This window comes from Passer montanus, unplaced genomic scaffold, assembly GCF_014805655.1.
Source record: "Passer montanus isolate IOZ18808 unplaced genomic scaffold, ASM1480565v1 scaffold6, whole genome shotgun sequence".
In the NCBI taxonomy this organism is placed as follows: Eukaryota; Metazoa; Chordata; class Aves; order Passeriformes; family Passeridae; genus Passer; species Passer montanus.
In genome coordinates, this window is record NW_024371037.1 from 374,504 (window position 1) to 386,684 (window position 12,181).

Here is a 12,181-nt window from a genome sequence, read left to right on the forward strand (position 1 = left end):
GGCCGCGGGTCCCCGCCGCCTGCCGAGGCCAGGGCGCAGAGCAGCGCGGCCCAGGACACGCAGGCGGCGGCGGACAGCAGCCGCGGCATCTCCGGAGCTCAGCGGGCAGCGGGGCCGGGCAGCGGGCTGCTGCACAATCCATCCACCCGCCGGGCTGCCCGCCCGCCCGCATCCATCAGCCGCCGGCCCGCGCCCCCCACCGCCCTCGCCTCCCGGGCACCGGCGGCCTCAAGCCCCGCGCCCCGTCCCGGTCCGCGGGCAGCGGGCTGGAGAGCTCCAACTTTTCCACCTTAAACTTTGAAGTGAGTTCAAAATGGCTCCTCTCCTCCTCCTCCTCCCGCCGCCGCTCCCCAGAGGGCGATTAGCATAAACCTGCTGCTTCTCTCCTTCGCCAAAAAGAAGAAAAGAAAATCAAATACCGAGGTCCCCCCCGCGGCGGGGCCGGCCCACGGGCGGCGCGGTCCCGCGTGGCTGCGCGGCACGGCAGAGCCGCCGCGCCTCGTCCGTCCCGTCCTGTCCCGTCCCGTCCCGCTCCAGCCTCCCGGCTCGGCTCGGCTCGGCTCGGCTCTCCGCGGGGCCGGTGCCGGGCGGGTCCCGCTGCGGCTGCCCCGCGGGCACGGAGCTCGGCGGGAGGCGACTCTCGACCGCTTCCCCACGCAGCAGCCACCTGTCGTCCCAGATCCGTCGTCCGGGACGGATAAGTCCAAAGTTAAACAGAAATTCATTTAAACTCGTTTTATTAAATTCTCGCTGTGGAGAGGGGAAAAATAAAGTGAAACTACTTTCCAGGGCAAAATGAGCACCATGTGGGGGCCCGAGGGGGCTGCCGGTGTCCCGGCGCAAGGTCTGCTGCCTTGCTCTGAAACACGCAGGGCAGCCGGCGGGATCTGGAGCCTTGAGTTAAAGATTTCTTTGGGGCAATCGCAAATAATGATAAACAGGACGCAAACTTCTGTGGGAAGAAGCAAAGCTCAACTCCCCATGAAAATGTTGCACTGGTGATTAAGTCAATTATACGAGTTTATGCTGGCTACAGCGTGTCGCGCTGCTTTTCCCTTAGCGATGTCGCCTCCTGAGCGATGCTCCCGAGCCGCATCCCCGCGGCTGCAGTGGCCCCTGGCAGGAGCGGCGGGAAGGGCCGCGGGACGGGATGCGGGATGCGGGATGCGGGACCTGCCTGCGGGACTCCTCCTGCCTGCTGATCTACAGAGATCCCGCGTACAGGAGCTCCACGCAGGAAGAAGACACAACGAGCAGGGGGTAAACAACGAGCAGCCCAAGGTTGCCGACTGGGATTTCGCAAAACTTTGTTACTGGTCGGAGCTCGGAGGCAACTTTCTGAGCGATGTGTCACGGTCGGTTCGGGTGTTCAGCGCTTATGTGAAGACTGTGAATAAAACAGATTCTCTCAGTGGCTTTCATTCCCTGAAATACGTTATGGGAAGGGCCACCTGGATAATTGCCAATATGTCCATCAGGAAGAAAAAGACGTTTTTAAAGTGGATTTTTGGAAGACATTTTGCTGATTCAGCTTTACTCTATTTGAGATTAAAAAAAAATGTAGAAGCTTACTTGGCTTCTTGGCTTTCCATATCCTCTGATTAAAATGATTGCTCATGAAAAGAAAGTTAAAAAAATAAACATAACATTCATTTATTGAGTTTGAGTGTTTGACCTGCTTTATACTCCAGAAACAAAGTCACTTGGTAGCTGGGTTAATCAATATTAACTCGGGATTTGCATAAGGAAACTTCAGTTTAAGTCCATACTTTTCTTGCTTCCCTGTATGTTTTCTTGCTGCTATGCTTAATGCCTAGAATTTGAAAAATAAACTCTTGTTATAAAATAATATATTTTCTTGGCCCTTCAAAAATGAGATTCAAGTAGATATTTCAAGACAAAATAGATTTGTAAGAAAAGACAGTTTAAACTTTTTTCTTTTTATTGCATTAAGAGGCTACAGTGAGTTGGGAATATACTGTAATATCTTCTGTATAAAATCCTCCATATTTTCCCTATTTGTATGACTTTCCTTCTATTCCCAGTCAATTTCATCTTGTTGATATGACGTTTCACTCTTTTCTAATTAAATGTATTATTCCTATTGTTCCTTGCATGCATTACACCATTTGTCATATTATTTTGCCATTAAAATAGATTTCAAATCCAAAATGGTGAATACAATTGTTACGACTGACTCACTGCTCCAGCTAAAAGAATGGTTTCTGTAACACTCTGGCAACTCAGATGACTTTTCAGTGGTGAAATGACTCATGCCAGCTCCCAGAGTGCTCTGTATGGAAACAGGGGTCGCTGTTAGATCAGAGGTGGATCTGTTTCTGCTGCTGCTGCTTCTGTGGGTCCAGAAGAGCCAGAGAAGGCAACAGTGAAACAGAACATTTGGTAAAGGGGACTCAAGGTGGGGAACAAAAACAGAATTACAGGTCTCTCTTGTTTTAGCTGGCGGGTTTTTAGTGAAGGCTGATCCTTCAAAGAAAACCAGAAACTTTCTTTGTATCTGATTTTACAGATTTTCTCATATAAGCTGTTCTTTTCCTATAGAAGAAATCACACTGACATCACCATGATGAGCAACGTTCATAAAACTTGCAAGTGGGTGAGGTTTTCTTTGACCCTTTGTTTCCTTAGCACCAATTGATGACATATTCATTTCACAGCTAAAAAAAAAGCTCTGTTTCAACTTGTCTAGGAGTGAAATATTTCCACTTTCTTTCCAAAGTGAATTAAAAAAAATCTGAGAAATATATTAAAAAAAGGGTGGAATTGTTACCCCGCATAATTCAGTGCTTAGCTTAAAAAAAATAGTAGTTAAGCTGTAAGGGATTTTCCTAAAACATGAAGTTTACAAGACCAGGGGAGAGATCAAGAATCATTCCTTAACTGGGACTGTAGCCCAGAGGAAGGCTTGTGCAGAGTGGGGTTGCCAGCATCTAGATTCAATAGTATTTTTAAGGTTGGGAATAAAGTGATTCAGTGTAAATCCATCCCTGTGGAAGAGGTGGTTCTATAGAAGGAGATGGAGCTTTTCTTATCTTAGCCCACCAGCACTTTGAGGAAAGACTTAAAAATTCATATTCAGTAATGCTGTGTTGAAATAGTTCACTGTTTTCTTTTTTTTTAAAGAACAAGACTGGTGAAAAGTTTTTTTTGGCATTGGCTTTATGAAGTATATTGCAAAAAAGTGATATGCAGTGTGCACCCCACCCCTCCAAACCAGGAGTTTTGTCTTCTAAACTCTTGCTTGGGGGAAGAAGAAAATTTATCCTCAATTTTGTGTATCCATGCAACACAACCTCTATCTTGTATAAGATCTCTATATACATAGTGTTTACATAAATTGATATATGTATCACATCTTCATAACTGCATTTATTCACTTCACAAATGCACCAATGATCTATTCCTGCTAAAGTAACACTTTGAGAAAATAATCTAAGAAACCACAACAGGTAGTAATAAAACAACCTTTAACCACAACTTATTCCACAACCTTACAATTTTCCAGCAACTTGAAAGAAACTGGATGTTTTGTGCCACACATTAGAAGTGAATAATAATGGATTTTGGAGGGGAATGTTATTTATTACCTGTTATTTCAACTAAACTAACAGTACATTAAACATGAAAAAAACCCAAAACAAACCAAACCCAAATAACAAAAAACTTGCTGGTTTTTAGAGTACCTGTGCTGGTTGCTGTAACATCCTACCCTCATGGCTGGGTGTCTTCATTGTCTGGGACTGCACATCAGCAGAGAGCAACCTTCTGTGATCCCAGACAAAGCTTAATAAAAAAATGAAAGGGGACAAAAGAGTAATTCCTCAGTTTGGAAGGTTCTCCCTGCCTGTGGCAGGAGGCAGGTGGGAGCCCTGGTCTGTCACTGGCCGTGCCAGCCCCGGCTCTCCTGGACAGGGACCACAGAGAGGATCTCTGTCTGCTCAGAGCTCCTCCAGGAGACCTCATGCTGCCACAGTGTGCAAGCTAGTCTGAGGACAGGAGCTGGCAGGATCAATGCAGTGAATTTAATTTGGATAAACCTAGGATTTTAGGCTATTTCTCCAATCACTACAGAAAGAAAGCATGAGAAATTTCCCTGTGAACTGGCATTTGGACTTCCAGTCCCCACGCGAATCTGTTCCATGACCAGCCCAAGAATGGCCAAATGAGCAAAAGTAATTTATGTTTCCACATTGAATCTGAGTTTATTTTAGAAATAGAAGAATTAGTTCAATCTCCATATGGTGAAATTTGATCCTTCCCCTACTGCAGGAACCACACAGGTTTGGAAGTGTTCCAGAAAATACTTTTATTGCTAACATTCATTCTTCTTAAAGCCAAGAATGGATTTCAAAATCCTGGGATCCTTATTGCAGGAATTTTGTTCAAGGCTTCTTGGCTGTATGCAGCTTTTCTTTTCAGAAAGGGTAGGAACAGTTTTGAGCTCTCTTGGTGTTTGTTGTAGCAAATCATACTGTTGCCTCTTTTAAAATCCTCAGTGGATACAGCAGCGATTCGGTGTTGGAACTTGTTTATTTCTTTAGACTTCATACCATCCATTTATAATTTACCCTAAGGAGCTCAGCCCCACCCTACTCAAACACTGCCTGTGAGTTTCCTCACTCTAAATTGGTTTGGGTATTTTCTCCCTCCCCATTTTAGCTAAAGGCTCCACTAGTTACAACATGCAAAACGACAAATAAACCAATAGAAAAGCAAATTTCATGTTCAAAAATTGTACAGTGGCCAAGAACAAATAAAAGCTGAATAAGGCTTGATTGTTACTTATGAAGAAAGTGATATGGAGAATAATTAACAGAAACATAGTCCTACATAATAACAAGCTCTGTAATGCATACTGTAACAAACTAATAAATAAAATGTGAGACTAATCATCCAGTTCAAATAAACAGAGGGGAAAGCCCCAGCCTGCACATTGATGTGTTTTTCTGTACTTTGCATATCTTGCCTATACATTAACTGAGGTACTGAGTGAAAAACAAACACTTGGAAATTACCTTTTACTGTGGGTTTTGCAGGATTTGCCCTTTCTTTTCTCACAGGGTCTCACCTTATGATGTACAAACAGATTTAAAAGTCAGCTCTGTGGCTTTGCCCAAGAGTTTGCTGAAAGTTTGCGGTCAGCTCATCAAAATAAAGGGGCAGTAGGACAGATCTCCTCACTTTGCCAGCTCCTGTTGCTTAATCAGGGAATTAGGGGACTAATTAATAAGAAAAGAGTCCAAAAGGGAAACACTATCTTGGTAGACATTCTAGCTTGACTGAGTGATGGGTTTGGAAAGTCTAACAACACGTCACAAACAGCCTGATGTGGTCACCAGGGAGCAGTTTCTGTGGTGCTACAAGGGCTGTGAGGAGCGAGGGGAGGACACAGAAGATGAGCAGATTAAGTGGTGGAGTTCAGGTACTGATAGAGAATTTTCTGGCTGTGGAGAAGTCTGCAGGGCTGCACTGCTCTTGGGGTAGGCATGCTCTGCTTTTCATAGGAATATGGGGATACTGTTCTTGTACCACCATCACATCAGCAGCTACTCCTCAGTACCTACAGGTGAATGTTTACAATATGGTGTTAGAATCCAGTCTGCTCCAATTTCTCCCCTAGTGTTTCCTTCAGCTCTCTCTAATATTTAGACACCCATTTCATATTGAAATACTCTTTTCTAGGGATTTTAATGCCTCCAAAATATTTTTTGCTGGAGTGAACTAACATTTTCTGAACTTTTTATGGTTTACATAGAGACAAGATTAGGCTTTTTCCTCCAATCTCTGTTATTTTGTCATTATCAATACCAAGCATCATCTGCCATTATATTGCCTACTTGCTCAGCACCAAGAGACTCTTCTCCAGAAGCTGGTTAGATCTCATGCCATTAGATTAGACAGTGCTGGTTATTTTTGTAGCACCTACACACCCAGCCACCTTCCTGCTGGGCTTCTTGCTGGCAGTAGGACTCTGTAGCCTGTTTTTCATGAGCTTGCCATGGGCTTGTTGGACACAGCAACAATTTCAGAAGAAAAGCATGGAGGAAATTTCTTTCAACAACTTATCAAAGAGTATTCAAAGAGCTTCTGGTGGATGGGCATGAAGGTGGAGTAAAACAAGGACACTGTGACTTTGGTTTAACCTGTTCATTTTCTAGAAGTTCAATTGCTTTCAAAGACAAGGGATTTCAGCCTCTTAGGGGAGGAAACACACAGCTCTAATGAAACACTTGCAGGCAGGGAATTAGTTGCCCTGTTGGAAAAATAAAAGTTTTAACTGAAAAGCTTAATGTGGGAATATGAAGTCAGCATAACAGGCTGCTCGGATAATGATGGGGGTTACAGCTTTGTGGCTGTTTCATCAAGAGAAGGTGAAGTCAGCATTTAGCACCTCTCCTAATCACTGTAGCATTTACATGTGAGATATTATGACTATTGTTATTTCCCCCCCCTTTCTTAGTTTTATTTCATACCTAGAATTCAATGGAAAGACAGAGTCTTGGTTTCTAGTCCTGCCCTGGAACCACACTCTGCACCATAACCTCTTTTCATCTTTTCCCAGGAGACCTAGGAATAGTAATTTTTTCTCATAGATTCATTTTGTAACATATTTCTGAGCATTCATCGGCATCCCTAAGGCTTGGCAACTCTGAATGTGGAAAAATAGGAAGTGCTTGAAAGACCACTTTTAAAATCCTCACTAATACTGTGCTGGGCCCCAGTTCAGGCTCTCTCTGGCTCTGGGATGGGTACACAGAGACACCATGTCCATCTGCAGGCTTCCAGAGGGATCAGGCCTGGATTGTGTGCACTGCACTGCTGCTGAGCTCCCAGGCTGAGCTTTGCCTAGGCTCATGGTCAGCCCATGCCAGGCTGGGCTTTGCACAGCCCTTGGGACAATGTCCTGTGAGAAATTTGGACGGAGCTACCTTGTGTGTGTTGGGAAATGTAAAAGGGCTGCTCTCTGGGAGCAAGCCATGCCATACCAGCTGGCCTCTGTGATGAAAAATGGCCCCTTCCCTGATTTATTTCCCAGTTTAAACAAGCTGAAAGACAGATTTCACTCCAAGTGTATGAAACACATTGCATTTTCAAAATCTAGTATCTTAGCTGTTCTATTTTCTGCTGCTCTGCTTGCTGCTGAGCACCACGGTTCCTTGTCCTGCCTCTCCAGCAGCTTTCACCAGGCTCACCACTTACTAACAGGCTCTGTCTCTGGTTGCTGGATTTCTTCAGAGATCACTCAGTGCTGTTTCATAAAGGAGAGGAAGAGCATTTGCACTCTTAATGAATTTAGTTGTCATCACTTGTCAGCTTTGTGCTCTGAGGTCTCTCTCAGGTAGCATAATTATCATTGTATTTATATATAGGTAATTATAATCTGGGAAGCAGTCCAAATTCTGCTTTTTAAGTACAATTGGTGAAGCTTATTTGCAGTGACTGGAAGCCCCCAGCACACAGCAGCCTCCCTGGCAGCACCACCGTGGCTGTGGGAGGATGTGCCACGTGGTTGGATACAAGAGACCCTCTTTCCTGCTTAGTTACAGCCTGCAGTCATTTCCTCTTCTATCTGGCATGCCCCAAAACATCCTTATCTTCAGATATTCTAGCCTGGTTACACAGGCTGGGGGAAGGGGAAGCTCACTGGGCTTCAGACACGTGCTCCAACTCTGCCTCTGCTGCTAGGCTGATTTTCCCCGTACCCACAGACATGGGTCTCACAGCCCTCAAAGAAACAAGAGTCACACAAGATGGTTTCCAGAGAGCAGCTTTGGAGTCAAATCCCACCATCAGCCATGCCACAGGAATGGTTTCACAGGGCTCTGCAGAGCCAGAAAGCCCCACTGCCACCCTGCCTGCTTCTCCTGAGCACTTCAGTAGTTTTGGGGTACAGGGGTAGTACTGGGCTGACAGCTGGACTTGATGATCTAAAAGGTCTCTTCCAGCCTTGATGATTCTATAATTCCTGACCTGACCTTCAGCTATAAATGCCATTCTGATGATTTCATTGTCCTAAGGGGCCCAAAACATATTTTCAGGTAAAAAAAATCCTCTGGGAATATCTCTAACCATTCCTACTGGAGTGTGCAGCATCACCCTTAGCTGCTGCCTCTATGGTTAGTTGCACCTTCTGCCATGTCATGTCAGAGAAATGCAGGGAGCCCTTGGGTTTTGCAGACTGTGGGTGAAACACTGGGACTCTGCTACTCATGCAGAGAGCATTGCTCTAACATTAGAAAGTGCTGATCTCCGTTTCCACCCACAGTGGAGAAAATGAAATATTTTCTGAACTATGAGGAGGCTGAGAGACTGAGAAGTAAAAGTATTCCCACAACTGCCACTGTCACTGATGAAAAAGGTTGTCAAAATTGGCTTATTCTGAAAATTTTAGCCAAGAGAACATGCTGTCAGCACAGACTGGGACAGAGAATAGTCCTGGGGTAGTCATGGGGCATAGTGCTGGAGTGCTGGGAGTGCTGGGATGCTGGACTTCTCATGGGTAGATATCACTGGGTGCTAATGGGCTGTTTCTTAGGAAAGGGGATGAAGGGAAACCTTTGGTCTTGTTTGGAAGAGGAAATTCTCATATTCTTTCTTTGCTTTCTCACCCAACTGCATGCTGCATAAACCTGCAGATGCCAGAGATGTGTGAATATTTGGATTGCTGAAGGCATATCACCCTGTATCAGTGTTTTACTGTTCTGCAGCCAAGATTTCTTCCTGTCCTAATCCATGACCTCAACCTGTAGTCTTGTGACCTTCTGAACCATACAATAAAGATGTAAACTGAACTCACCCTTCCTACCTATGTAGAAGATAAGAAAAATAAATCACAACATCAAAAAACTCAAAAATCCCATCTCTAACTCATTAAAAATTCTTTCAAAAATCCCCATATCCACCCATTTTGCAGATTGAGGTAAGGCTGTCTTGGAAAGTTGCTGATTTTTTCACATACTGTAACTTTTGATCAGATGGTTTGTTCAGCCTTAAGGCAGCTTTTTTTTTCTAAAATAGAGAAGTGGTTAGCCTTCCTAATCCATTGGTAGGAATTGGTGGCTGTTTCTTTCAATGAAACATCTCTTCTCAGGTGAGTTCTGCAGTGTTGCTCCCTGGTATTGAGCATGGAGTGCAAACAGAGCTATTGGTGTCCTGCCAGGCAAAGTATTCCCAGGAGGAGGATGTCAGGAGGATCCTGCCCCTCTGCTCAGCACTGGGGAGCCAACCTGGAGTGCTGGCTCCAGTTCTGCACTCCCCTGTACAGGAGACATGTGGATGTGCTGGAGACAGCCCAGAGAAAGGCTGTGGAGACAGCAAAAGGGCTGGAGCATTGCTCCCATGAGAAAAGGCTGAGTGAGCCGGGACGAAGAGAAGAGAAGAGAAGAGAAGAGAAGAGAAGAGAAGAGAAGAGAAGAGAAGGCTCAGGGGATCTCATCAGGTTGTACAGACACCTGAAGGGAGGGTGCACAGAGAGGATGGAGCTGGGCTCTTCCCAGCAGTGCCCAGGACCAGAGGCAATGGGCTCAAGCTGAAACTCAGGAGGTTCTCTCTGAACATCAAGGAAACACCTCCTCACTGAGAGGGTGACTGAGCACTGGCACAGGCTGCCCAGGAGTCTCCATCTTGTGGAATCTCTCTCCTTGGAGATACTCAAAGGCCATCTGACTATGGGCCTGGACAACCAGCTGTAGATGACCTTTTTTGACCAGAGGCTTGGACCAGATACTTCTGGAGGTCCTTTCCAAATTCAGCTATTCTGTGGTTCAAACAGGACAAAAAACAATGGGAAAAAAGCAGGATAAAACAGGGCAAGGAAGATAGAGCCAGGTAAATTACTGAGGCAGAACAGAACAGAGGGATGAAACTGCCAGGAGAGAGCATCAGTTAGTGTTCCCTTTCTTCTGGCCCCATCTGAAACCAATATCTTAGGACTTAGTGAGATACAATGCTGCAGTAGAAAGTGGCTGCAAAGTGAAAAATCACAATAGTCTCACAATTTGGCAGGCTTTCTACCTGGTACTGAACTTCTCAGGATGGTTGTCATGGGCTGCAGTCAGCCTGTGCCAAGCCATCCCATCCTCCTGTAACACTGAGCTGGTGGAACCTGGAGCTGCTGGAAGAACTGCCCAGTGTCAGGGCTGTCACTGCACTTCATCTCCAGGTACACAGGCTTCTCTGGGTGTGCTGAGGGGATGGCAGGGTGATCCAAGAGATATGGCTGCTCCTAACGAAGCATTTTTCTGTGGTTTTCCCCTCTCCCTAGGAGTCTGAATCCCAGCAACTGGAGCTGCTTGGGACATGATCTTGCAGTGCTACAGTGGTGGATCAGAAGCAGCTGGCACACCAAGCACGTGGAAGGCTGGGTGCACCTTCCTGGCAGCCCTCACTGGTGCTGCTCATCTAGGTTGTTCTATTATCCACTGTCAGTTTTGCTAATTGAGATATGCTGGGATGTGACAGTCACAGCTGGCATGGTGTCTGCTGGCAGGTCTGAGCCCAGTTCTTTGCTTGGGTTGGATTGCCTCTGCATTCCTGTAACTAGCAGTGTCATTGCAAGGGTTCCTCTGGTACTGTTGGCTTACCTGACAGCCACACAGACCTGTTCTCTTGCTCTTGGTGCTGCTGGAGGCTGGCTGTGCAGTGAAGCCCATGCCCACAGGTGGGGGGCCATGGCAGGGGTGCCCAGCACCTCCTGGGCTGAGCCTGTGGAGCACCAGTGCTCACCATGGACCCTGATCAGGCTTTCAGGGCTGTGGGAGCACTGGCTGCCCTGAGACACAATCTGAATGAAAGGTGCAGGCAGACTAAACCTTCTAATGGGTCATTTCCATGTCTTGGGCAGGCTTGGCCTACACCCACAGGAAGAGGGCAGCTTGAGCCATACTGGGTCTGATGAGGGAAAATCATCCCAAACTGTAAATGTGTACAGTACAAATGCAAAGTCTTGGTGATTTTAAAAATTGTTTCTACTAATTATTCACACAAAACACCAGACACCAAATTAAATGAACTTTATTGCCTTTGCAAAGTCAAAACAAGAGTACACCAGAATTAAGGTGAGCTATACATGCTATACAGATTTCCTAAGTACACCTACTATGGGAATTTGTTGCAGTTGCTCAGTGTATCACTTGTTGTACACTGTGGACTTAGTACTGTACAGGATTTTTGTCCTCTTTCACATTTAGTTGAGGCTTTTCTGGCTAGCTGTCTCCATTCCTGTTATAGACACTGTAGATGATTCTTGCTGAGGTTTGAAATGTCATCTAGCGGGAGATGAGATGTGTTCCAGCAAATGCTCAGTAACCTTTGGTGTTTTTCTTCAAATGTGAAATGTAATGGATATAAATGACAACAAAAAATCAAGAATAAGCAGACCAAAGAGCTTCCTGGCTTGTTTCCCTGTCTCTGGCAGTGACAGGTCCTGCAGACAGAACAAAAGGAGATGACAAGAAAGTGCTGGTGCTTCACAGAAGTGCTTGCAGACTGCAACTATTTGTGGTCCAAAGACTTCCTGACCAGAAATAACACCTTCATTTTCAATAGTGACAAATGAATTTTTCTTCCAGGAATTTGGCTGATTGCTTTCTGAACTGTGCAAACTTTGGCATCCTCCCACAAACTGCTGTGGAACTTCAGCACTCATTGTGTGAGAAGCCCTCCTCTTCCTTCCCTGTAGCATCTGCCACCTGCTCAGGGTTGCAAACACCCTCAGACAATGTTCTCTGCTCCCTTTCTCCATCCTGCTCAAGACTTCATGCACACAGTTCCCACCCCCCAGTTATTTATTTTCAGGGCTAATGGCAACAGTTTTTTTTTGTAACATATTTTCACATTTATATTTGCCTTGAAATGTTGGCCCAGAACTGTGTATCTTGTTTTGATTGGCAATAGCTTGTTCAGGTTTTATCTCTGTGCACTGGAGGCTACAACTGGGTTTGCTAACAGGTTTGACTTGAACTATTCTGTTTTTTATCTGCAGTTTCATCTGCCACTTTATTGTCCAGTTTCTGTGTATTCTGAAACCCTTCTGCAACTGCTGAAATAACTTTTGTTCTTGTTATTTTGGACAGTTGCATATAGTTGACTGACTTTACTGAATATCCCAGAAGGTCTATTATTCCCATAATAGGTCTATTAAACCTTCCTTTGTGGGTTT